Source organism: Hylaeus volcanicus, chromosome 4, assembly GCF_026283585.1.
Source record: "Hylaeus volcanicus isolate JK05 chromosome 4, UHH_iyHylVolc1.0_haploid, whole genome shotgun sequence".
Classification (NCBI taxonomy): Eukaryota; Metazoa; Arthropoda; class Insecta; order Hymenoptera; family Colletidae; genus Hylaeus; species Hylaeus volcanicus.
Window position 1 is genome coordinate 21,789,762 of NC_071979.1, and position 24,537 is coordinate 21,814,298.

The 24,537-nt window shown below is 36.9% G+C and overlaps 1 protein-coding gene across 2 annotated transcripts in view; it reads right to left on the reverse strand.

The window, feature by feature from the left end:
- The window catches only part of LOC128874578 (tachykinin-like peptides receptor 99D), an 83,714-nt gene extending 62,315 nt beyond the window's left edge, over window positions 1–21,399 (reverse strand). For both annotated transcript variants that reach the window (XM_054119421.1, XM_054119422.1), the window contains exon 1: window positions 21,271–21,399. The gene's annotated coding sequence lies outside the window, so the exon portion shown is untranslated. The remainder of the gene's footprint in view (window positions 1–21,270) is intronic.
- Window positions 21,400–24,537: the final 3,138 nt, after the last annotated feature.

Sequence of the window (24,537 nt, forward strand, 5' to 3'; positions counted from 1 at the left end):
ACCGCGCCGAAAATTCAGCCGTGCCGAGGTGAAAAAGTGTGAGCCACCGGTGGTTCGCGCCGCCCGATGGGACATCATATAACCTCTCAGGCAAGACGCACTATTACAGTGGCTCACAGTTACACGTACTTCGCGATGACCTCGTGCAGTACAGATAGACAGACCCGCGCCGAAAATTCAGCCGTGCCGAGGTGAAAAAGTGTGAGCCACCGGTGGTACACGCCGCCCGGCGTGGTCTCGGTCTCGGTCTCTCGGTCTCTCGGTCTCTCGGTCTCTCGGTCTCTCCGGTTATGTAACGCATCCCCTCGCACAGGGTAGCCACACATTAACAGTACCTGTTGAAGAGAACAGTTCTGTTTCCAGAAGACCAATGTCCTCTTTAAAGTACAGACTGTTACTGTAACATCTAACATATAAAAACGAACTCGAAATACTTGAAAATGTTACTGAAAATATCACTAACCCCTTATTTTAGATTCGTAACTTTTCTATAATATTATTTGAATATTAGCAAGTACTATTTCACGGTAAAATTGTGCAATTCTCAGGTATAAATTACAGACACTTTAACTCCTTGCCGTACTTTGACGAGTTTGACTCGCAATGAAGATTTTCGCCCAAACATGAATATCAAGAGCCAGGCTCGTAAACAAATAGTCAGACTAAACGTAAACATCAGTTTCCGGCCAGATCAGTTCGTCGTGCTAAATGGTACGGGAGGGGTTAACAAGGATATTGCGTTAGTCCTGTTGCAATATAAATCAAGGCTCTACATTACTCAAACTACTGACGGTCCAATGATTCATTCCCGTGGCGCCAAAAGTTCGCACACTCGCCGTGCGCTGAAACGCATATGACATCCAAGCCTGATCTAAAATCTTACTTAAACGTTTACACGATTTAATAGTGATTTAATAGTGGAGCACACTTGGTCACAAAAATATCGATTGCCGGATTCTATTGAAAATAGAGCACCTGGGACGTTTCACCGAGGATTTTGGTGCAGTGGCATCGAAATTAAGGACACACGTGCAATCCGCGTATCAGGCATGATTTGTAGCCGCGTAGAACATTCCGCTGACCGTTACAGCATTTTTCGCTGTGTGATATCGCCAAACAAAAGGTACGTTGATTTTGTACGAGGACCTCTCTCCATGGGGTGCGTGGAAATTCTCGTCGGTCGTTTCGTGTAACTAGAAGTCTCGTTATGCGTATTTGCATGGACACGAACGGAAGTTTCCAATTTCGGGGCATTTTTCAAATCGCACTGTGCTCCGCGACCGCTGAAATTTTGGTGAGACTGGGCAAATACAGGTTCCACGAAATGTAGTAACCCCGTGGATTAATGGAAATGAGGCTGTCACGCTGATTTTCTGTTGTGAATTACTGGACAGAGATACAAAGATAATTTTTCGATGAAATTAAAGCAGATTTCTGGAAATTGTAAATAAGGAAATATGAGTTCAAGAAGAAGAGTTATTAAAGGAATGAATTAGAGGTGGTAGAGAAAGGGTTGATGATAAAGTAATTAAAAATAAAAAAAGGATTTTACAAATATACAACAGCAAGGGCTTTATGAGTATATTTAGAATAACTGTAAATTGATAAATCTAAGACTTCATTTAATGTTTCTTTCTTATAAGAGGAAAAGAAAAGTAAGACGTATGGTAAGGTAGGGAAACGGAAAATTGTATTTGTGGAATAGATCGACGCCAACGGGGAAGATATACGAGAGGTTAGGTTACTACTCGTTGATGTGTTTATGAATCACGGCTTCTCTGATCTTCCCAGATGAAAGATGCTTTTATCCAGAAACATCATTTCATAGTGTGGTCAGCAGAAGCTATATTACACGAGTTGCTACAAGCTATAGAAACTTCAAGGCTGTAGAATTTAGAATTCCATAACGCTGCTATTTATTTATTTTATTGTGTGATCAAAGGCTCAGTACATGCAATAATATTTTTAATTATTTATTCCAGGAAAATATTAACGAACTTAATGGACTTTTCTGACTTCGGTTTATTATTTTTTTTTTTTTTGAATCATGGTAGCTTTCTCAAAATTCAACAGTTTTTTCTCGAAATTTTATTCTAAATGGACGACTAATTTATTTTTGGATCATTAACTGCCGAAGATTAAACGGAAGATCAAAGTATTCGAGTTTCGTTTTAAAAAGTACTCTACAGTTGATTTTCACGTGAATGCTCCCCCTCACCCCTTAGAGAACCGGACGGAGACCATCAAGGACTTCAGCCTCATTAATTCGTTAATAGTTCACTGACTTAATTGAATTAATTCTTCCCATTTTGGGTAATCCTTTCTTCTAAGCTCTTTAATCCTCTATCACGATTACGCGTTCCTAACTTATTTAAAGTTGTCACGACTATATTTTTATTCGAAAATAATTATAATATTATTTTCTTTAACAAATAATATCGATAAATTTCACATTTAGTAAATAAATACTTCAACATAAATATTTCATTAATATTAATGTTAATTGATATACATTACAACTTTATTAATATTATACAAGTTAATATCAATATTGATATTAATATGAACACGAATTTCAGTTAACATTCTATTGTTGGGGTCTATTAATTTATAAACTCTATTGCGTATTTTAAATAGAGCAAAACAGCGTGGACTGAATCAAGATAGTGGGTGAAAAACGAATTCCGCCTCGTGCTATTATCATCCAATTAATTAAATGCAGGTACGACACCAATTCCTATCGTTCTATCGTTTAATAGCGTTTCAACAATAAGAATTATGAATACATTCAGCTTCACAAGTGCGTGTCACGTCCAATACGTGAATGTGGGACGACGCATTTACACGGGTAATGGTAAAATGCTCGCACGTTTTCTTGTATTGTTCCGTGGACAATAGTTCCGCGTAGTGCATTGCTCGCAATGGGGATAATGAACCCGAAAACTTACGTTGCGTTGAATTTCATTTACGCAGAGTGAAAATAACTATCTGGGGACCCTAAGTCATCTTTGCTCGGATCATGTTCACAGTATGTTCAAAATTACACATTAAAAATAGATTTCTACTTATCTTCAAGTCATTGAATCCGAGTCAAGGCAAAGATTTTTTCCAATATTGATTTCAGGAAAAAAACAACTCGAAGAACTATGAGAAGGCGTAGACAATGTCTTCTTTGAGAGATGGAGCTCCCTAAGGCAGAAATTTCCGCGAATTATTTAGAAGATTTCCTCGCCGCTGGAGTGTCTGACATGATCTAGCGAGTTGCACAAAAATAAAAATTCCTTTCGACGAATTTCTTAAGAAATCACTATAACCACCCCGACGAGAAATCATATTGTAATTGGCGATCTGTCGATATCAGTCGGGGAAGCTATCTAGACAAGCTTATCCAGTATTTTCATGCAAATTTCCATCATTAGCGGGAGGGCAACTAGCAAATTCCACCAGTAAAATGAAATTTTAATTGCTTCTGAAACTAGGTAACGTGAAACATTTGTTTTTTTCGGGACACAGGCAGGACAACCTAAATCATACCGAAACTAATTTTGGGTTGCTATTATATATTTCTTCCAATCTCCAAAATATCCGGTTAAATAATAATTGCTCAAGTGCGATCAAACAAAATAAATGTGAAAGTAGTAACTCTCTTGATCACGTATCGATAAATATAACTTCTAGTTTTGCAATCTCTTGTTTGCCTGTACGAATAATCTACTGTTTTTGAATGCATCGCAATTCACTCTTGAGCAGTGTTCGTACAGCCCAGCATGTGAATGGTTATAGAAATTTGCTACGATTTGCATACAAATACCGTAGCTGCGACATCTGGGCGCTCGAATATATAAATCAGCCGGATCGAATATTCAAAAAACGCGAGTTCGTGTGTAAATATCATGCGATCCAGAACCTTGGCGCTACAAGTTTTACTCAAAAATTTATGAAACGCCGCACTACAAAATAAAAACGTTATCTTTGCGATTGTTATTGATTTTGTGACATGAATCGAAGATGCCAACCGAGCGGACGATTTGATGGTGAATTTCATTTTTGCAACGGAAAGAATGGAAAGTAGGCCACCGTGTATGAAAACACGACAGTATGTGAGTAAATATTTCATGACGGAGTCGAACAAGTGTAAACTTTCGCGAAAGGATATGGCATTTTTCCAGTGGATGAGCAGGTGTTCAAGAACAAAAATGTTTGAATAAAAGAGGTGTCACCATGAAAACCACAGGTAGCGTAAGATTCTCCTAAATTTTGACATTTGCGAAGCTTTTACTGTGTTAAACGTTAAACTATATCGATTTTCAGTTTGCCAGATGTGAGCACTAAAAAACATATTACAGAGAAGGAACAGCTTGCGTCGCTAAACTTAATTCTTAGTAACTTCACAAAGAACCTATCGACGAGACCTTGCTGAAACTTTCCAACTATTCTTCTTTCGTTACGGTATTAATAGATAATAATACTTTGTTAACAACCGCTTAATGATAACGCCATCGTGGCCGTAACTTTGTCAGAATGTTTAATATAAAGTTGTAACTTTGTTTTCTGCTCGAGAACGATTGGAGAACGTGGAAGGGCCAACTGTACGCTAAAAATTAACCAAAAATTTGAATATTCGTTTCAATGAATGTCTGAGTACGATAAAGAATGCGCTAAAACGATGCATTCTTGTTGGTACTAACCATTTGTTTGCGTGAAATAATTTCCTCCCTCAAAAATTCTGACCGCTAAATCTGACCTGAAACCAGAAGGAGCATTCTCTTTGGTTCTACAGCTACATACTCTCCAAGTGTTCAAGAAAGAGTAAAGAGTTGCTAAAATGATTGTCACCTATCGCCAAGCTTTCTGCAGCGAAATGCATTATGCATTTTCCCAGACCCCTGACAAGAACAATACACTCGGAGGACCCAGTGCAGTTGCGACGATTCAGCCATTCCTACTTGAAATTTCAGGTGGAACTTAACGGTCCAAGAACCGAGCAACATGCTCGAGAAACCTAGCCTCGGAAATACTGTAAATCCACGTGCCGTGTCGCGAGGTCGTCGACAAGAGTTCCCGGTTCTCTTCTTGGGATAATAACATCTATTAGACGCTGATGGTATTACACCGAACGGAGATGTTGAGGAAATTCGATTGTCGACAGGCTTCTTAATATTTATCAAATCTGAAGCTATCGATGATGATTAACCCCCTGGCAGTGAATGGGTTAAGAAGGGTTCAAGGGAAAAAGAGAAATTATAAGCAACTTTATTCGTTTTTTTTCTGGTCTGGAGGGAATCTTCTGTAATGTATTCGGCTGAACCACTACTTTTTCTATTAGTGGCTTCTATTAGCATTAATCATATACTGAGTTATTATTAAGGACTCAATTGCATCCTCTTCAATGAATATACTGCTATCCCGCAGATCAGAATTTTTTAAGATACTTCCACCTGGATTTTGTTATTACATAAACCGACGTCTTGTAGTATTACTTTAATGAAACATTAATTTATGGACCAAAAAGGCGGTCTCAACCGAGAGCGTAAACATTACTCAGGGGGCATTTTTAATACCTCCTTACAGTGCATGCGGGCCTCGACCCGGGCACGAGATAAACGGGGTCGATTACTCCGGAAAATATGGCTACCCTCTCTTCGTAAAGATGCAAATTAAGGGACCAGATTCGATTTTTTACGAATGGATGATCCAGCCATTGGTTAACACTCGTCTCTCGACCAAATCCAGATTGAATGTTTGGAAGTGAAATTCATATTCAATTCTACGTGAAATTCAAATAGGCCACGTGCTCATAAATATGTGCAGTACACACATACACGAGTTGTTGGAGCAAAGTTCGCGACACGAGCTGTGCAATGGATTAGTCCTTGATTCGTTTAGGTAGCAAGATTTATTGCCACCCAACGACCAACCCCCATCAAACTTCCGTTCTACCACCTGTTCCGACAGCCCCATTGCTAGAACACTTATCTATATTCTAACCTTTCGGCCATTCGTCTCTCTCAACCGCGCGATTCGATCGCCGATCACGAGACACGAAAACCCTCTTAGATGTCTACCTATGTATTTCCGGTAGGAATCAGGAAGATATCAATTCACGCACGCGATTATGCGATGCTGAGCGTTCCCTGCGAGAAATATGCATATTTTTAATCTGTGGAAGGGAGATATTAGCAAAACGTAAATTTATTCATTGGGGATTTAATATTTGATTTATATAGGTCTTGGTGAATTTTATTGTAATTGTATTTGGAGGGTGACTTTAGAGGGTTGAAGATGAATATATTTATTTTCTGGTTGGTAGGATCTACTTATTATGGATTGGTTCGTATTTCAAATGAGCAAGATTCGAACCGTTTATATGTTTTTCTAATTTGTGATTTATTCTATGGAATTTAAGTTTCTACTCAATTTTTTCGAAGTATATTAATTTAAGTTCTCTACTTTATTAACGTTTTTAAGTTGTAAGACTTCAACTTTTCTATACTATTATATTATAGTTATTACTATAATTAAAAAGTTCTCTTCTTTAAAATTCATTTTGTATTGAAAATAGACGCGAAGGTGCTGTGAATTTTCGTTCTTTATTCCAGGTATCTTGTATCTTCAGTATTACAAGGTAGGTCTGGTTGCGTGGCATTAAAAGTTGATTATAGGATGTGCTAAAATTGGCTATTTCTTTCGCCTTATAATTATCGGTGTACGTTATCCGTCGTAAATGCGTGAGAGCATAGAGAAAATTGCGTCGAAGAAGAGAGCTTTTAAACTCCGAAAACAGAGAAATGCTTTACTGTAGCTGGAAATTCGACCGTTGGTTTTCCTTCGTTTCGCTGAATCATGCATTTACACGCGGGAAGTGGCGAATAACACGATTCCACACGTCTGATTAATGATAATCATGTAGGTACAAACATTAATATTGAAAACAATATGAATTGTACTTTTAGAATTTGAATTAAATATGAAACTGTGCACTAAGTTTAATACAATTATAATAAAGCTTTCCTTTGGTACAATACATGATTAAAAATGTCTGTGGTTGTTGCTCTACTAATCATCTCTCAACCCATGTCTTTTCTCTTCTACATTGTTGACAACTGCGAAGCTGAGCACGAGAAAAGTAATTTTGTATCAAAGCTTTCAACAGATGTGCGCCACGTAATTTTCTGTCAAATGGTGTAAAAAATTGTCTAAGAAACTTCCTCCTGTCTTCCGTAGTTTTCAAGATAGCATTACCAAGGCGAAACTTTCATCCCTTAAACTTGAGTTATAGCAGCGAAAAAGAAGCATGTGTCCCACGGTTTTGGCTACTCTGAAAATCCTGCAATATTTCGTTAAACTAAATATCAGACATTTCCAGAATATTTCTGACCATTTCTAAATATGATATAAAAATGAAAAAAAAACGGAACTAAATCGTCTTAACGTAAAATAATTGCATGTTCGATCATTTTCGAACAAAACCGTGAAGTCCAGGTATAAATTCGTGCAATCTGTGCGCAGAGTGTGGCAGTAAATTTTCCGCCTCAATCTGAAAAACAGGAAAAAAGTCGCCATTGGTGGAAAACAAATTACAGCAAGTGAGAAGAATATTTATAACGCGTTGTAAACGTCGTTCCGTGGAGAAGAACCGTTTTAGTTTCACTCGGCTGCTCCCTGTATCTTTTGATATTTATATCTCTATGAAATATTAAATCATGGAGATTATATTCATCGTTGGAAATAAGCACTACATCATGATCGATATCGTTCCGTAATTTTCTTTGGACGTATCTCATACATCTCGCCTAATATACGTCTTTAGGGGTCTCTCTGGATAATTCAAACGAGCAATTAAATCATCTTAATCGCCTTCGTTCTTGCCGTGATTATAACCTGCGACAAGGAATGTGCAAATTAAGAGAACTATCGCCAGCAGTTAATAGTCGTCCGCAACAAAGTAACCCTGTTACAGAACGCAACCTGAGTCGGTCGTGTTGGACAAGTCGGGATAATTACACAGGATATTAATAATTGTAACGCGCTTGTTTCCCCTATTATCGATCAATGGTCAATTATTTCGGTGTTTTGCTCGATGCGCGAATAATCGATATTCTCAAGTCGTAAAAAGAGTATTACTTATCAGTGGTGTAGAACTAGACACTGCTATAGGTATTTTAGAATAAATCCAAACGATTAAATTTAGTATCAATAATTGTATAAATTGACAACCGAAAGTGTTTTCCCGCAGAAGAAATATTTTTTCGTTAAACAAACATGCCCAGAGATAGGAGATACTCTATGCAGCTCCTCAAAAGGCAACTCTGTAAGACCCTTCATAAATGTCCAAATCCTAAGCTTCGATAGAAGCCTACCCCGAGCATTTGATTTTCCATACTGCCGTCCATTACAACAGTATAGAGACATAAACTAGTTTGCGGTTTTCGAAGTATAGGCTCCCAGAGCCGCAATATCGCTCTGGACTTTGCACGAGGTAGTTTCCGCAAATGCAACTGCACGCGGATGCACCCTCCTAGCCGGGACGATGCTATTAAGTAACCACATATGTATAGTCATGCACGACCTCCACACTGTTCAATTAGTAAAACTATTGGACCTTAACCAAGTGTGGATTAGCTAATCAAATTTCTATTTGTAAACTTCATTGCGATCACCCAAGACTTCCGTTTCACAATTTATATTCGTCTAACACCGTTACCGAACGAAGCATTATTGAAACCACCCCCTTTAGAGCGAGTCGACAAATTATTAGTTGTACGTGCACATTTTTAAATTGATCAAACAGGTGTTTTCTGTGATTGTTAAAAAAAAAATAAATCCAATAATTTAGATAATATTCTATTTATTTCTCAATGATTCGGAACATGTTCTTGGCTCGTGCAAGGTCGTTTGAAGCTAACGCGTCCTTAAATAGTCAAGAACGACGAGACTTCTTTCATGTAGAAATTGAAAGGTACGTCTCGAGTGTCAATAAGGTGATTTTCACCTCAACTGATTTCTCTATTCTATTGATCGTTTCACCGTCGATTCGCATTTCCATTCAGGATTTCCATTTTCCCCGGGCATGGTGCGCTGTTCTTTATAAAAATCGTTCTTTAGGCGATCCCATAGAAGAAATTGACTTTTCAAATTCTGGTGAAAACGGTGTACTGCACCCTCTATTTACCCGACACCAAGAAAATGCAACTCTGTGCACGACGTTGGTCGTATGTGACCCACATATTACTCGTCGTTGGATATTTCGTTATATAAGCGACACGAGTAGCCAAGGAACAGAATATGTTTCAGGAAAAATACTTGAAACGCTTATAAAATTATAGAGATACTTCTGATAAATTGTTTTTTGTCACTCATATCGGGAGATTGACTGTAGCTCAAATTATTTGTCTTACTATTTCTACACTGAACATTACGGGTTAAATTAAAAAGAAAATGGCGACTAATTTCAAGTACGAACTGCTCCGAACAATTACAGTACCCTTTCAACACATTAGGCGCAAAACAATGCACAATGCGAATTCTTGATCCGCGTGAAGTCCACGTCGACAATAGCATCCTACGAATCTGAAACTTTATCAGTCGTTTGCATGACAACATACTCCCACAGTGCTAAGAATTCTCGAGATAGTAGCCATTCGGACTGCCGACAAAAGCATTCCTACCGAAGCACAAAGGCATCGAGATCTCTTTGATACTCTCGGAGTCTCACGGGCCATACGGTGCACTTTTTATTTCTATGATGGATAGACTCCAATCGAATTACCCTTTCGGATAGTGTCATTCACGGTCCGTGAGCATCTTTCGCGGACACATTCACGCTTTGTCCGAGTACTCTTCACCTTATCCTTTATTCCGTTCCTCAGCTTCGTCGGAATCACTTTAAGGTAATAGAATTTTTTCCTTGCGTTTGGCTGCGTTGCGGAAATAATCTGTTTAACATGTGGAGGACCATTGTTTAGTATTATTTGATGCTCAGAAGATGCATGGTCGTGGTTAGTCTAACAAAGAATCTGGGTCTGTTTTCTAGGCGCCATTTTGGTACACAGTCTGGATGCCTTGTGTGGAACTCTTTGAAGAAATTGTGTTTGTATTGATATTAGTAATTTCCTAGCTTACATATTTTAATTTTGTCTTGAAGAATAAAAGTTTAGTCTGAATAATATTCACAATTATGGTACAAGTAACCAGACAAAATTACAATCAATAAATTAATATATTGCTTAACTCAAACACCAAATAATACACTCAATTTCCTGTAATTCCATTTTAAACCTCGAGCAAACAGATGGCTCACAAGTTTTAAACGAGGAGGTAATCATTTGCACACAGAAAGGCAATTTAAAATTGCCGAGTCGGAGGACAGAACTGTCCTTTACGGAATTTCCATTGATTAAGGATTCTTCGTAGCAACGGGAAGAATTACAGCATTCAATCGTCCCTCGATCAATTCTCCGTTCCATCGTCTCTTGTAACAACAAGCAATTGTCCGATTTCAATATCGCGTTCGATCGATGAAGCAACGTGGGATACTCTCGAAGCAACAGTCCTTCACGGTGGAGAATAATGGATAATAATCGGTGGACCATTAGATTTGAACTGGTTTTGATTAGAAATGTCGCCGAACGTGAGGCCAGGCGATTCACTGTTATTTGACAATGGCAGTGATCGATGCTCTCGCGAGGATGGCCATCTAAGCACATAATCTTCTCACTGGAGCTTTGACAACCTCGCTGATACAATTACGGCGTACTATACAGCGGTGGACATGACCATTTACACAACAAAATGGCCGACGTAGTATGGATCGCTAATGAGAAGTCGTGAAACATTCAAGACTTGCGGAACAAACAAAGGTAAGGATCGTGAATTTATTTTTAAGAAGGAAGGGTTAATAAAAGCGGGAGACATTCGTGGCCTTTTTAAAATAATAATCCGAAGGTTTTCGATTTTGTAAATGATTAAAATCATTGAAATTAAATTTCTCTGGTTGTCTTCTAAAACTAACAATAAACATCCTTGAAGTGTTCGACGTGAATTTCGATGAAACTTTGAGGGTTCGCAGAGCAGCCAAAAGAGAGGAACACATATTTCCTTTACCCTCCTGTAACCCAAGTTTAAGGGATGAAATTATCCTTGAAAGTTTTACCCCTCTAATGCTATCTTAGAAACCACGGAATTTAAAAAAAGTTTCTCAGACCACTTTGTCATGTCTTTTAGTAAAAGGTAACAGAGTTTATCAGTTAAAATACTTGAAACCATTCATTCGGGTTTGCTTTAAAAATTAACATTTAAACACAACAATGTACGCTATTCTCGTTTAGAAGACATAAAGCGTTTGATAATCTGAAACAAATCCGCTAATATTTCTATTTATCCGAATCATTTTCATCGTAATCGTAATAATAGATAATTTTCAAGGACTTTAAAAATATAAATTGTTGATGTTTTGATGCACTTCAAAAAGGTCCAGTCCCGAATGACTGACCTATCATATAGCTTCTCCGTTATGAATAAACATGCCACTTCATTCACATATTCATCGCCATTAAATTTATTAGCATTCCATGCTAAACTGTTTGTTTGCGTTGTACAGATTACGCTGAAGCATCCAGTTTGCGTCGAGGCACTCCTGTATAGTAACTAAATCCATAATAACCTCTGCTCCGCGCCTTACAATACCACTTTACACGGACTCTTTAAAGCTTTCGTTACGTCCCCATTTCAACGTTTCATCTCGTAAATCACGAGCAAGTTCGCTCCTCTGTACGTGCATGTAGTTGTTAGTAAAATTACTGTTAAAATCCCGTGCACACATGTTTCTTTATGCACTCCTCTGTTTCTGCAAAGAAGCCTGCTATTTAAGTTTAAGCAGTGTTTTTGTGCTGAAAGCTTTCACGGAAACATGAAAAGTATTTTCGTTGCTTTCCGACTTCTACATGCAAAAGTAAGTCGCGTCCCAATAAATCATCCTAGCTTTTTTAAATAACTCTTTAATTCTCTCCAGTACAAATAGTTAATAACGCGTTAGTATAAAAGTTTGATCGATGCTTGCAAACATCTTTTATTAAATTATTAAGTAATTTATGCAATATAATATTATGTTTACTGACACGAATGTAAAATTTAAATTGAACGACCAGAACGTTTATTAATTATCGTATTAAACGATAAATAAATAATGGTGTACGTTGTAAGTAATTTTGCAATAAACATGTATGAAATAAACGAACAATCATACTTAAAATACAAGCAGGGAACGTAAAATAATTAATTAAATTAAGGTAGATAAACCTCTGGATTTTATGATTTGAAAAATAAATTAATAAATCTAATGAAATCGAAACTAATGAAATCTTGAAACGTAACAAATATTGACACACCTTCCTTCCGCGAAATGCAATCTTCTGAAGTCAGAGGTCTCCGGCATTGTTATTAAATATGAAACACGAAATGAAAGGTGAAATACCGTTGGTTCCAATCAATGTTACGTGTAATATTTGCACAGCACTCGACGTTTACGTAATAATTTTCCCTTTACACGCTTACACAGCGTGTCCCATTTTCTCTTAGATTCTAAACGCGTGAACTAATAGCGCACATTTATAGCTAATGTTGATATTATCCATGCTCCGTAATGTTTCACGCGAAGTGCGAAAAAGAATTTATGCACGCAACCATCACGTGCTGAATTATCGTATGCAGAAGACGTACATTTGCCGAGGCAGTAAAATAATAGCAGCTTTTTTTTTATTCCTTCCTCGATATTCAGTAACCATATTTTTCTTTTTATTGACGCGTGAATTAGTTTATAGCTCGAGCATTAGATAAGGTAGGTTCTGACATTTCAACCTATTTGACACTGATCTGTATTTTCGTTTTACGTTTACTTGGTAAATAAAATTAATAAAAGTCCTGGGACTGCCCATGTTAATTTTTATATCAATACCCACGGTGTTTTCTTTAGAAACATCGATCCTGTTTAATCGTGTAAGAGAATACGTTGCAAGCCAAATTTTAGTGTAAACAGGTGTCGTAAAACAGAGTGAAAAAATAAAAAAATAAAAGAAATTTGGAATGCTGGTACCAGTCCACGTGTTTTTCAGAGAGACTCTTGAATAACAGCATAAAAAATATCAACGAGTGGGACGTTGATGTTTACATCGGTGAAATGCAATTGTAGAATGCACTGTGGTTTTTGTCGAATGAATCGTCGCCAATGTAAATCTGCACGTTTGCTCGAAATCCAGTTTAACGTTATCTCTAGTGACTTATTTGTACCTATTCTACCAGGCAATTTATTATTTATATTTCTTTTTCTGTCGGAGTAAATTTATCTTTATTCATCTGTCAAATAATTAGTACTATTACTTTCATTTCAACAAATCAAAAAATTTCGAAACGTTGCTCGTATCTAAAAATTTTGTATCCTTCAGAGTATCTAAAAAATAAACTCTTAATAATAAAAAAAGTGTCACGTAGAACGCTATAGCAGAGTGTAAATGATCATGTTACATTCGTACCATATGCTGCGAGAATTAAGGTCTCCCTAGTGGCGTGGAACAAATTTGTTCGCTAAATCTTGTCCAACTAGAACGGATGTAAAACGTATCCGTGGAGTGATTAATTTCAACAGAAATTTTCTATGGCTCTATTAATTAAAATAAATTTTCAAGACAAATGATTTTAAGATATTTATCGCAGTTTCTTGAATTAATTTCACGTACAGAAAAGATTGATGAAACTACTGAATTTGATAAGATGGGCACATGTAATTTGTACAGTTCTTTTTTGAAACATGTACAAATGGAGGAACCCAACTATAACGGATAAAAACCCTATTCGGAATCGCGGATAAATCTCTCTCGAATAAGAAAACGATCTTTCACTTGGGATAAATGCATCCTTTATTCGCTGAATACCTTCGGTAATCTGAAATTTCAGTATCTCCTTATCAGTTGGTAGAATATTTCATCTAGATGGCATCTGGATAATAATTCTTCTCCGTTTCGTATCTCAGGTACCATTTTATTGCCTGGAAGACATCGTAAACTAGGATTCTTGGAAGCCTGCACATCGCGAATCTCAGAGCGTGACCATTTTAATAGTCATCTCCTTGGTTCACTTTCAGAAAACTCAGACACTACATCTGTCACAAAGAAAAGTCAGAAATATTTATTCTATTGTAACCTATACATATCAAAATCTGACCACAAAATATTTCATTGTTCTTCTAGTTTGAAATTGAAATAAATATATTCAGTAACATTTTCAAACTTTCAAACAAACTAGAATTGTACAAAATTTGTGTTCTGCAGGATTTAGAATAGAATTTTTTTTAAATAAATTCGAGAATTCTCGAACACAATCACTATTGAAATATTCTCGAAATTCATTCATAGAGCTTGCTTCATCATGTTGCACAACCACAAAAAAAAAGAATGTAAATTAAATGTGAGTTGTCCAAAAAAAAAAAAAAAAATGCGTATACTGGAACGCGTTATAAACCAATTTTCAAGCACGCACTTCATTCGTTAGAGCTCCGTACTAAATAATTGACAGAAGTTCGTATTTCGAAAACTATCTGTCCGCTGTGCCACCTGGAGAATACAGTACATTAAAATTTGGTGTGATGTATTTAAATATATAATATTTAGTAAATTTCGTGTTATATTCTGGACATAGATGATAAATAAAGGATTATTAATAAAAAAAAATGCTTCCCTATAACCCTTAAAGCCCTTAACGAATGAAATTTACTTTATTCTAATCTATCCTCTTAAATCAAAACTGAAAATCTAATTATCCCATAATTTCGTTCGCCGTTGTACATCCCTTAAATAAATTTCACCCCGCTCCGAAACGACGTTGTTAATCATCACATAGATTTACACAATGAATCCCGATGTTTCGTCTGGACAATTATCCAGATAGGTGCCATTTAATCGAACCGTAACTCATCAAGTTATGTGCGCGCGTTACGGAACCTTATAGAAATCCTGTAACAGACGTTACGACAAATTGCTTTCAACGATTGCAATTACTTGATGGAATGTAAAGATTTGCGTCTCACTAATTGTCGTGGCACTACGATGAACAATTTATACGTTTACTTTTAACGCGGTATTATTTTTCATTTTTAATTTAAATACAAAAAACTTCCAAGTGATTTATTTCTATTTAATTTATGTATTTATCTGGATACACCAATAAAATCAAGAAGAGAAAAATAATAAACATAATAAATATTGTTCTTCGTGTATGTGGTGATTAATTTTAATTGAAATCTAGCACTTCGTGCATCGCCCATGGGGGATACATGAAATTTAATCACGCCCTCAGCGAGGTGAATAGTTTATATTAAATACTTGTAACGGCGCGACTGGTCGACGAGCATTCATAAATTTCATAATCAGTGGATCGCGGGTGTAACTGTCAAAATTCGCGGTCCGTTGCACGCTGTCAATTTTCATTAGGGAATCGAATCCCGTTTCCGGGGTTTTCTCCAGGTTCCCCGTGATTTCCATCTCGCATGTGTGTACGGGGCACAAAGTGATTCGGCTTGGCGTATTTATTTCCATAGATTATCGAAAGGTCATGGAACACATCAGCGTCAGTCGACCGGTAATTCGGCAATTAATCGTCGAAAGAACTGCTGCGACGAAATTCGAAAAGAAAACACGAAGGAGACACGAGTTAGCTGCGAAGAACTTGGGAAGTTGTCAGTATTTGTTTTAGTTTTTCATCACAGTGCCATAGAGCGTTAGGCAGCATAATATTTTGCACTTAAAATTCATCTAATATTTCGTAATGATATTAAGAATTTCTTGGGAATGTTTGGATTGAATCATCACTGACATTGTTTCGAGTAAAACACATTTAAAATGGTTAATTCCTGAACTCCTTAATAGTGTTTATCTTTCACCTTTCTTGTACAACATTTTGCACTCCAGATTCATCTACTTTCTTAATAATCCATTCACATCAAGACCGCACAACTTCGCATTCTCTGTCTTCAGCAGTTTTCTCTAAGCTACCGTCTCGAAATCTTCAAAAACATCAAGCTTGCTCACCCTAATTCCCAGGGTATCTCCCCTTGCATGGTTCTTTGCCGCTTCCTCGCAACTCGGAAACACTCCGTTGTCCACTCCATCCGCAAAACAATTAATCCTTCTTCCTTAAACTCGCCCCGTTCTATTTCTACGAGTCCCTTCCTCGCCGAAGTTTTTCGCGACTGCGGAGATCTATTAATTTCCTGGATCCTGCGCCTCCCAAACGGAATCGCGCCATGTTGTCTATATTTTCTTCGGTCTTCGCAAAAACCATCGACGCGATAAATCACAACCTGTCGATTGCTGAATTCGACAATCGCGAATTTCCGCCGAGAATTATTCCTTCGATTTTATTTTTCACGATGCACTCCGAAGGTTGTGTTTGATCGCGTCAGACCCTCTCAAATCTACAACTAGGTTGATTACTCACGGTGTCCCCCAAGGATCCATTCTTGGTTCCAGCCATTTTCTCTTGGCGACCTTCTCTTCTAAGCTCACTTCCCCTAATCCCCAAGATATCTCTGGTCTCACAGTTCTCTGCTATTTTCCCTCCACTCGAGACCACTCTTCAGCCTCCCTTACCCCTAAAACACCCAATCCGTTTTGCTTAAACTACCTCCTTTTTTTATTTCACTTTTCCCAGGTGTATGTACAGGTGCGCTGATGACTATTGGCGGGGGCACTCGATCTTGATAGAGATTTGCGAAGCGGGGTTGAAGTTGACCTCTGCGTGCTTTCCAGCTGATGCGATTTACATAGATTGCAACTTAATCCCTGCAAATCCTCATTGTTGGCTGTTGAAGTTCCATCTCCTCCACCATAACTTCTCCTCCTTTGTTTTCGCAATTGATTTGGTTCTCCTTAATCTTGTCTCATAATTTCACTTCAGGTATCTTTGGTCTAACTTTCGATTTTTCCTCTTTATCGCTAGTCCGTTTTTTCTTCACTCTAATCACTTATACTCTCTGCCACATTTCAATAATTTATTCAAAACCATAAATTCACCCTAATTTTCAGCTGTTTCCTTCGTTGATAACTATAATATGGTTTATAGGTCTTGAATTTCTTCTTCATCATGTTCTCCTTGTCTAGGTATCAATCGTGATTTCGTTCTCCCTGCTGTTTCGATGTTCCTGCTGAGTTTTGCCGCAGATCCTCCATCTCTGTTACTTTGTTCACGAGGTACTTCATTATGAGGCTCCAACACACTTGCGTAATTTACTTCCGTCCGATTTATCTCCACATACCGCAAATGCTATAATTTGAAGAATTAAACTGAATCTCTCCGCGCGATCTCCCCATACTTCCCAGGCATCGAGTTTTGTTTCTTCACAAATTTATTTCAGATTAAAAAATACAATTTCTCTGCGATTGTTGGAAACAAACGCAGGTTTTTTAGAAGGCTCCTAAATGAAAAAATTTGAAAAAATTTATATGTTAATTTAACGTTCGGTTTGATCTCTTTGCTGGGCAATTTCGAAAAATACTGCCACTCGAAAATTGGCTGTATGAAAATTAATTGAGTTAACGCTGCGTCGAAGCGCATCGGCCCGTTCGTGCGGTAAATACTACATTAACGGTCACGCAACTATAACTGTCATTATACAGAGTGATTCTGGAAAGTGGGGCATACTGTAACTCTCTTCTAATCGAAGACATAAACAATTGATATAAAAAAATATTGAATTCCCACTTAATGGCACAATTCTTTTATTAAGTGCAACGTTACGGAAGCACTATGCACTTGCATTTATTTTTGAAGTGGAATGATTCATTCTACATATAAAAGTTTCAATTTTTTATTATTGGTCGAGAGACCAATGATAATAAAACAAACTCGGCTCTGACTTGTCGAAACACGTGTGATACAAATGGGAACAAATATTATCGTAAATAATAACAACATAAAGTCTGACGTCCTGAATACCAAGAGTGGAAATTGTAATCGTGATTCGTGACAGGTATACCGATAAAAAAATATCTAGGTTTTATTCAACTTGTGTGGAGAGATTCTGTTGCAATATTCAACGTATGCTTCCCTTATGGCGCGAAATATCAAATAGGGGAATATTCCTTCGAGTCCTTGAATAATTTTATAACGTATTTTTAGATTCATTTTACTTCTGATAAGTGCATTAATATTTATGGACGATGGTGTGCTCTGCATATCAAAAGTTTTGAAACAGTTGTTATATATTTCGCGAATCCGAGGAAAATTATGCAACCGATGATAGATTTGCAATATCATTCTTGTCGGAATTTAATCGATTATGGTATGTGTGAATTAAAAACATTTATTATTTACATTTATAATTTGTGTCACATAAACTCATGCATTACACTTGTATATTTGTATTCTTTTCAAATCTTCAGTATTCTTTCTCGTATAATTATACGCAAATGAAAAAAACATGTAGTCACTCGTTCGATAAAGATCTGCAATGTGAACTAACGTTATTTCAATTTATATTTATCGTTCATATTTAATCACTGACACGGGTATGCTTCCACATTACAGCGATGTACCTGCCATTATATTAGATTACAAAAGTGGGTCAGAATTCTTTATCTACCGCAAGTAATAATATCTTTATAAAAACAGAATGTGGTTTACAACTTCTGTGTTGTACTGTATGTATTTACCTAACCCTATATTGCATAAATTTTTTTTCTAGTTCTCCAGATCGTGAAAAAAAATTCATTTTTGATTATGTGCTGCTCTGTGATGTAATTGATATTCAAATTAAATAATAATAACAGAAATTAATCGATAACAGTTTAAATTAATTAATAAAATCCAGGGTAACTCACTCAACATTCCCTTAATAAATATTATAAATATTTTTTTTATTAGGTTTCCAATTGGACACGTTTTGCAATAGAGGGTTAATGGTGGCTGATATATCATTTCTTCTCGAACCATTCCTGCTTCGATCGATGGAAATGTTGCTCAGTTCGACGACAAAGGCAAACATAGCATCGCCTGAACTGACGTTCGCGTCTCCCGGAAACTTTTTACGTCTGCGAGTCACAATCATCGGAAGTACTTTGGAGAAGACTCTCCTCGCGACATTCTAACGCTCGGAATTACAGCTTCGCGTCCCTTTTAAGCTTCGTGGATGCGCATTGGCGCGAACGAGAAATTCTGATAACGTCGATGCAAAGACGTTAACAAATCTGATCAACGGCGAAGTTTTGTACAAGTTAATTAAGGGAAATTAGATCTCTTCCGTAGACGTTCAGAGACTGTAAAAAAAAAGTAGGTACTAGGGATAGGGCACGAATTTCAAACAAGACTATCTGCGAGTCGTTACATTGACATGAACATTGTCTTTTATATTCTTCGACGTCGTTATAATAAATTATACAGAATTCTCTGAGGTGTTGAAGACGAAGATTAAAGATTACGCGAAATATTCTATCTATTTTGTTTAATAAAGGTAGGACCCAAGGTAGAGATAAAAACGTTTATATTAAATAAAAATGTTATTAAATTGCATTCAATAAATGTACTTAAGTAAACTATATTTGTGTGGACGTTATAAAATATTTGCAGTCATCTTGAGTGCATTAATTTTTCACATCGCATTTCGCAAGAAAAGGAAGAATGGAGTAACATTCCGCGTACTGTGATGTCCAATTTGGTAAAATCAATGCCCCGGAAACTGGAGGCAATTGGATCGGTTATTCCTGGAACGACACGTGTGACGTTTTTCTCAGTTCTTGAAGAAAATAAAAAAAGTACCATTTTATTCCACCAATTCTGTCTGAACAAATCTGTGAAATATCTCTATCCACTAAAAATTGCAAATATTACATTTCTCGTACATATAAAGTTCCTTTTAGAGAATATTCTAAATTCCTTTAAGCAATGTTATACATAGTCTTGTCTAAGGTTCGCGAATTTCTATTCACTGTGATTTAATAAACGAGATTCGGATCATCAGACCTTTTCGACGGTATTTTATTAACGCGAAATTAGAAAATATTAATAAGTATTCGTTGCGTTGCTAATAATTTTCGGACAGAAAGAAACACTATTGTTTGCTTTTTTTTCGTTCTCTTGACGTGAAAAGCTGCTTGACGATTTTTCGTCGCCATATTTCAATTTCACGAGCGCTTTGCTTTAGGAATAATTCAACGCTGCCGTTTATCCGATGTCCTATTCGTTACTTTTGCGATCTCGCTACGTGAACACTTATAACACTGAGTTTCAAACAGTGAAGCACGTTTAGTACAAACAATCTATCGAATTGTAAATGGAACATGGATCGTTTCGTAATCCTACTTTTATTTTCAAAGTATATTATCTTGCAAGCAACATTTAATATTATAAATAGAAAGCATTTTTTGATCAATTTTGATTAATTAATATTAAATAACAAAGGATATTTGTCAATTAGAATTGTTTATAACTATTCGTTAATTTAATCATTAGGATCACTATGTTGATTTTCACGTCTGAACTTTTCACTTGTATTGCGAACTGTTTAATAAAACTTATTACGTTTAAATTTTGTAATATATAAATATTAGGATCATGCATGTTAGGTTTAGAAACCATCCGGCAATTGAAACAATCTCAAACAAACATCTTTTTAGAATGACGAATTATAAACATTGACAGCGATCGATACTATAATTTTCCAATGATGGATACTTGTAAGTATTATCAAGAAATTGAAATTTATGTCGATAAAGTGTCTAAGGTATCTATAGAGGATTTATAATAATAAATGGCGTAACAAAGGCAAATTGCACCATAAAATGGCACGATAGCTAAAAATTCCTACCCCAAACTTCCAAAACTCCGTCAAGCCACTATATAACCTGCACTCCGCTTCGTCGACACACTTTTTCAAATTAAAGTCGCCAGGATCCCTCGAGGATCATAAAAAAAAAGTCTAACTTGCCTACCAAATATCAACCAAGTTAAAAATTAAATTCAACCCCATTAGTTCGTCTATATCCTCCGGGGCAAACGTCTTAAACTTAGCCTCGAAGTGTAACTTCGCCAACTAAGTCTGCCGCCCCCTAAAGTCATCGATAATGTAATCCCCTCCCCCCTCAGTACTTAGGCGAGTTTGAGTCCCCAAGAGACTTTCACCATTTTTCACCGATGAATCTCGCGTATTTTAAAGAAATTTTTTATTAGTACTAGTTGGTAATTCTTTCGTTGGCTGTCGCAAAAGAGAATTTTTGATGGAAGACTCACCAGGGCGTTAGAGATCGAAGCGGTTCACGGATCAATCGCAATCATTCGCGCGCATCGACGGCCAACCGAAATGTTTCGCGTTATTCGAGGGTTGCACGATCGGAACGGGACGCGCGCCTCCACGATACTGGCTGCCGTCTCGCGGTATTCGCGTCGCGACGCTTGAACGCAGAGCGCGTACTCGAGACGCCGACCTATCCTAGCCTATCGTGGCCCACGGTCCACGTTTCGACGTCGACATTCATCGGCAAGCATACGCGGCGTATGCTGGCCACGCGTACACCTCAGCTCCGATACGTCTTTTTGGTTCTTTCGTCTTTGATTGATTTCGTTAACAAGTTGGACACACGTGGCTCACACACGTGGCGATTTTTCTTGCTCTATTTTGGGGAGGTTTTTCGAAGAACTTCAGTGTTTGGTCGTACTTGGTCGGGGAAATGGGAATTATTTTGTGATGGTATATGCGCGGGATCGGTAGGGTTTCGAGTTTATTATGGTTTAGCGTAGACATCCTAGATTAACGATGGGCAAACATTTTTTAACCTGATCGAAATTTCAACAGTGGGAATGTTGAAGTTCAACTCGTTTCTGAAAGATGAAGTATTAGCTGTTTTAACTAATTCTAGCCAATTAGATGATACTTTTAATTGTATGGTACATTTCATTATTCATAGAGAGCAAAGGAAGTGAGTTTATCGTTACAATTGCATTTTTCTAATCAACATTTTCTAATAACTAGACCAACCTTATCTTCATTGATTAATGTCCAGTTAGAAAATGTCTACATCAACCGGAAATTAGTCGAGTAATCAAAGTATACATATGTATACAGAACAATATCAGAATGGTCTATCACGTTCATTTAATTCCACGTTATTGTTCTTTCCATTCATAATTCCATTTTAGATCTTCGATTACTTATGTTCGAAGAGGACATACCTGGTTTATCTCAGCTGTTCGTTATCAACACTTCATACATAATGTGTAACCGTATTGACTACATGCAAAGAGGTTCATAATACTGTATGAATCCCTTCAGTCTGTTCTCTGAATAAGATCGGCACGTATCTGACATTACTAACGCAGTTCTGCAATCAGTTTCCACATTCGAAGTAATCTGCAGGCTACAGGAATGCATAAATTACGCGCATGCGTTTGATGTATGACTCTGCTGATTGCAACGCTGTTCTGGTGAGACAGCTGTACGCGTGTCTAAATACGCCACGTGCGTCTTCCCCTTTGAACGATGCAGAACAACTGTTAAACAAATGAAACTAATTAAAATTTGAACGGTAAATAGTGACATTTCGTGTACTCGAACTTGAAACCTGATGCTAATTCGTATTACCAAGAACATCTCGAAACAAATAAGATGGTAATACGAAACGGTGGCGAAAGAGTTTAGAGTTCAAAAGGTTCCTCCAATCTTGGTAGCAAGCTCTTTGTGATTTCTTCTGTCGTCTCGTGATTCTCATACAAAAGGGTATTTCCTACAGAGGAACGAGGTTTCAGACTGGCGAACAATTTTCGACAGACTCGCAAGGGAGTTTTTACCAGTCAGGGAGGAAAACATTGTGTTTTCTAGTCGCAGCTTTTGTTCCACAGGAACGGGAAAGATTTTTTCTGCGAAATAGTTTCACCGCGACAACCGTTCCGTACAGTTCTTCGATTGCTTACGTCATTTCCATACACACTCGTCAAGTGGCGATTGCATGCTGGCTCGACTTATTGGTTGCATTCAACAGAGATAACTGTTGAGAGATTCTCTTGGATCCTCTGCTTCGATTCGTCTATTCGTTTCGACTTTTTCAAGTTCAACCTGAAATTCCCACAATTTTCTGTCCTCTTTTCGACCAATATTAATCAACTGTGTGATTGGAGTCGATTGTTGGATTGCTCAATTAAATTGCATCTCTGGAGCACGCCAAATAAAATTTCAAATTCGAATATTTATTCCAGTACTTTTAGGCTACAGAAATAATTTTAATTGAGTATAAATACGATGTTCTGCATATTTATTAAAAATTAGAAAACATGGAGACGTGCTTCTATAATAAAGCAATTTCGTTGGATACATTCTATAGCGTGAAAATCATAATGATGGCATAATTTATTTCCTTCATTAAAGCTGAGTTAAAAGTGATTCTTTCGCGTTTGGACTAGTTTAATGGGTTTTCCTTGTTCGATGTAATGCACATGATACATCACATTGAAAAAGAACAACGATGGTAATTAAATAGTCCACCTGTAAAGTAAATACTCGTGTAATTACGTGACGGTCATATTGTGTGGCGTTAACAGAAGACGCGAAATGGCAGCGTAACGTGTTTGAGATTTCAGGAATAGCAACGAACGGTGGTCACGTAATTGTAATGGGTGTATCTTGGCCAGAGAGGGCGAAATTATTATCAGATACAAATTTCGAGTAACAAAGAAAAGACGATCAGCTATTTAACCGTTGAATGAAGAATTAGTGGAATTTTAATTACAAGATAAAATATGTATTATTACGTTAAAATCTTTTCAGTCCAGTTCACAAATGAAAATAAAAAATATTTATTGGTTTATACATATATTTTTTAAATTCCATTATTCAAATAAAATTGTTTCTATCTCTGATGTTGATTGCCTGGAGGTTCCGTGCTGTCTGTACCATGGAGTAAAGCGTATGACGGTATGGTGTTTATTGATCTATTATCTAATAGAAACAATAGGGACGTTACACGTATCACAGTTTCATACACCTATTCGCGCGTGTAGTTTCGTTCAGTCCCTTACATGCTTTGGTTTTGCTCTGTATATCTAAGACTATGTGTATTTACTTGTTGCTAATCAATAGACTAGAATATGTTCGAAATACACGAAATATTGAAAATTCAATTTGTATGGAATCTATTCAAAATTCTGTCTGAACGCTAAGTTTCACAAACTGTTATCTAAAAAAATTCTATTGCACTTGTGAATACAATGCATTTTTAAAAAGATCAGGTGATAGACCGTATTACATCATTCAACCTTTTAGTCTGACATTTTCATCTATTTGCACAAAACGGGAAGTGCGGGCTGTCCTAATTGCGTGACACGCCCTGTATACACACATATGTATTTATGTTTGTCATCAGTGATGTGATAACAAACAGACTGACTTATACACCTAATATAGTATATGATATAATATAACTACTTGACGTTTACTATCATTGGAGAATAAGATACACTATAAAAATAGTTCACAGGTCAAAAACAATTCAATAGTGGATACCTAAA